We start from the raw sequence: 4,503 nt of genomic DNA, 5'->3' as shown, positions 1-4,503 counted from the left end.
AAGATGTCAAAAAAGGGGGTAGAATATGTAAGATTTTCCGTTTTTTAGCGAAGTAATATTAAGTACGATGATGGCATCAAAGTACACTGCCTTTTTCAAGGTTCAGAGTCTAGCATGTTTGGGGTACTCTGCAGGCTTCCGGTTGGCTAATATTTAGTAAATGTCTCAACCAATCACATTAAGATTCTGAATAAACAAAGACTGAACTTGACAACATCAGAGTCATTGCAGTTTTACCTGTAAAAGTGGAACTGTCTCATAACAGCAACTCTCAGAAGTACACAGAGTGTACACACTCTCCTTGTGCTCAGCTTTTTCTGAAACTTAATTGCTGGCATTAAGCACTTGAGGGAATTCTGAGCTGTGCTTGTTAGGTGTTTGTGAGCAACACAACTCCATACGTTCTATTAATAAACTGACACCCTTTTACCTTCTCTCTCTCTCTCTCTCTCTCTCTCTCTCTCTCTCTCTCTCTCTCTCTCTCTCTCTCTGAACAATAAGTGTCGCTGCTGCACCTCAGACACACACCAACATCAAGCAGAATGTCAAATGGCTGTAAGAACGGAGCGATTGACAGCAACCGGGCTCCACAAGGCATGCAGATTACTAAAAGCAAGTTCTGAGCGTTCTTTTCAAACTTTCTCCACATGCCAGAGGGGCAAGTAGAAGTGGAATGCTTGAAAGAGATTCTTGCAAATGCTCACATTTAGAAGGGCGGATGTGACTGTATTGTGCCTACTGTTTTCACCTTTGTGCACATGTAGTACAGTTGTGTGGGTGACCTGGGTTATGTGGATCAAAAAAAGGACATGTTGGCCAAATGCCCTAAAGGCTTTAATTGAAAGTAAGAATAAAAAAAGAGACAATAAATATTTTATCATTTTAATGCAGGAGAAAACACTACCCATTACCCTTGTACATTAATAACAACTTTACTGATGAATTATTATTGATGATTACTGACTATCAGATTCCACCATATATAGAAACAATATTACACCTGGTCCCAAAATTATAATGTACATTTTTATGCAGACGGCACTGTTTTATGCCACTGGCTCTTCCCTTGAAGTACATGTGATCATCTAAATGTATCAGTGAGCAGTTCATTAGCCCTTTTGGAAACACCAATCAAGAAAATGATATTCATATTTCTTATGGTGATATTGTTTATAGTCGTGTTTCTTCATCCACCTTGAAGCCTCTTGATTCTTGCATCACAGTACATTGTACTTTACCAATGATAAATTGGTGTAGGTCTTTTCTTACTCACTCTTCTATGAAGAAGTAGGATGGTCAACCTTAGGAAACAGAAAAAAGTGGCAGTGTGTGGTGTTTATTTACAAGGCTCTTCTGCAGAAATTGCTTGGTTAGCTCTAAACGCACTGCATGCAATTTCAGGTCACAGAATGTGCTAACATTACCTGTTATTCACAGTGAACCTGGAAAAACAATTTTTCATTACGTCTGTGATGGTTCTCAGTCATCCAGGTCAACATAGTCTAAGGAGCTTGGAAAGAAAAGCATCTGGACTTCTTTAAGTTTCCTTGCAGATGTTTCACCTCTCATCCGAGGAGCTTCTGAAGAAACTTCTTGGATGAGAGGCGAAACGTCTTCAAGGAATTTTTCATTACTTTGCTGCCTACAAATGGACTGAGCTACAGAAGACTATGAAGCTTCATTCTATGGCTTTATATGAACGTTTTTAAAAGGTGACATTTAGGTTTATCCAAAAGCTAGAGGTGGCTGGATAGACCCAGATATTGAAAGTATTAATACCAATACTGGCATTGGTATTGAATTGATTCTGTCAAGATAGGATAGATACTTTATTTGTTTAATTTGCGTTTAATTTTTTTAACTTCAAACATGCACTATGAAAAATGTCTGAACCTTAAATCAAAGTTATGTCAAATAGAAGCTATAAATCAAATAGGTGTGTTCCAGTTCACATCTGTTTGAGTTGTAGCTTATAGCACATTTGAACAACAGAAGATGATCCAAAGTGATTTAGTGACGGGCACATTTACATTCCAGGTATCCAAAAACCCCAGCTTTAAAATGCATAAAAGGTGAAAGTTGTGTTCTGTGTTAAATAAGTATTGGGGAAAGTAAAAAAATCAATTTGAATTAGTGGTCATTCAAGCGTGCTCTGAATTTGCAAATTGATGATTCATCTTATGAATCATGACACGTGGCTCTCCCCTTGATAAGCTGCCTTTATAGCTTAAAAGTATCAGTATCGGCAGTACTGACCCTGTATTTGCTTGATTTTAGATCAATACCAAAATTTTCAATATCCCACACTAAGATCCCTTGTACATGCTTTTTTTAATCCTCTGAGATACTCTGACCCCAATGCTAGTATCAAATCCAACCCTATGTTTTTTTTGGGGGGGGAGGCTGGATTTAAAAAAAAAAGTTGATGTCATAATTGAATATGTTTTTCATACACAGGTTTCTGTTGAAAACGATATCTTGATCTCAATGAGACAACATGTTTAAATAAAGGATTTAATAATAATTAAACTCATCAATATGCATTTTTTTGTTCACAGTGTTACACCTAGCCAGCAGATGGTGCCATGTTCCATCTTTCATTTGAGTAATAAGTATATCCTCCAGATTAAAAAATAAATACCAGCATGCACTCATTCATTGGTGTCAGATATCTGACCTGCTTACAGCAAAAAAAAAAAAACAAAAAAAAAAGGTAAGCATGTGTCTGTACCACAAAAAAGAAGGTGGAATAAATTGTTTTTAATAAAAAAATATAGTACAATTTATCCCTCAGAGGCATAAAGCATGCAATACACCGTTGATGCTGTGATTAATATATAGTAGAAATATATATTCTCCAGCTTTATCCTCTTGTGATAAAGCTGGAGAAAGGCACAGCATTGTCCTCTGTGCCACTTTAGGCAACATAAGTAATAGCACCTTGCATTTGAACCTAGAGGCAAAGTTATTCTTCTCGGGGTCATGCATTAATTCATATACTACATTAACATATGTCTGAAGGAGACTTTGAAATTTTGACTGATGTATGCAGTTTGAATGCTTCACGTTGCAACATAAACATCTTGACTCAGATTTGAGCAAAAATCTATGTTCATTTTGTAGTTTTACATAAGTAAACATTTAAAATAATGAAGAAATTATGTGGAATAATCCTTTAAAGAAAACTAGATCAGAGCTGTTATCTCGCTCTGTGCCTGCATCAGGGAGACCAAACATCTATAATCTCATTACCTGGGTCAAATAGTACAATCAGATCTACATTTTTTAACTCTTAACTAAGAAAAAACACTAATCGTAGGGACAGTTTTTTGGACGGTTAAGAAAATGGAAATGGAAACCTGTCTGTCTTCTCACTTGCTGATGTGCTGGTCAGGAGGACAGATGTTTAGATTTGGGAAATCTCAAAGCTGCATGCAAATCCTCAAGATGACCTACTTCTTCCCTTCCACATAGACACCGATAAAATCCATAAATTAAGGAAATTAACTGATGGGGCCCGGGGCCACTTTGTAAGCTATTTAAATCTTTAAATTTACAACATCCCTGCATACTTCATGTAATTGAACTAACTCCGGGCTTGTTTCCTTTAATGAGAAAAAAAATCCCTCTTTCCCTCCAGTCTGTACCTCTGGAAGCAACAAATCTGTGCCAGAGGGGAAGAAGGGAGCGCTTGAGGCACGCTGAGGTCTCTCTAATTATAAAGACTTCACTTGCTTCAAGGAGAGGCGCATTCTCACACATCCATCAGCTTGCTGTCAAATATCACCAGCACTTTTTAATTTTATATTTAAATATCTGTTATTTTATGCCGATTTTCTATAAATCTGTCTCTCTCTCTCTCTCTCTCTCGCTTTGTTACACACACACACACACACACACACACACACACACACACACACACATATATATATATATATATATATATATGATAAGAAAATGTTAGAAGAGTATCATAGTGATATTGCTTTGGAAATCTATGTGCTTAAAAAGAATGTTAATACTATTCGGGATAAACGAGGCTCCAAAATACTGAGTGAATTGATGTATTTCCTATGGACCAATAATAAGTTCCTACACTGGTTGGCGCCAAATATCAAGAAACGAATATTACACCCCTCTCACGATTCTGGTACGGAGTAATTACTCGATGGGCTCGATGTTGCATCAATTATTCACAGTTATTTACCCGCAAATAAACAAACATGCAAATAAATAAATAATCGTCTCCTTGGCGTGAGCACCTGCTTGACTCCTTCTTCCCCCTTTTACTTTGTGCTGAAGTGGCGCAACACTTTAGCGCTTCATCACTTGCATTGTGTCTTTCTCTGTTGAAAAATAACAATAATCAGGCACAATCTTATTTTCCAAAAGTCTGGAGGCTGCCTCCTTTCATTGTAGAGTAGAGAGGGGGGTGTTCTGGGCAGATATCTCCATCTAAGCCCTGCGCTATAATTGAAATGGCGCATTTGGCTGCAGGCAGGT

The sequence above is a fragment of the Astatotilapia calliptera genome, chromosome 1 (genome assembly GCF_900246225.1).
Source record: "Astatotilapia calliptera chromosome 1, fAstCal1.2, whole genome shotgun sequence".
Classification (NCBI taxonomy): Eukaryota; Metazoa; Chordata; class Actinopteri; order Cichliformes; family Cichlidae; genus Astatotilapia; species Astatotilapia calliptera.
This window is presented reverse-complemented; position numbering follows the sequence as displayed.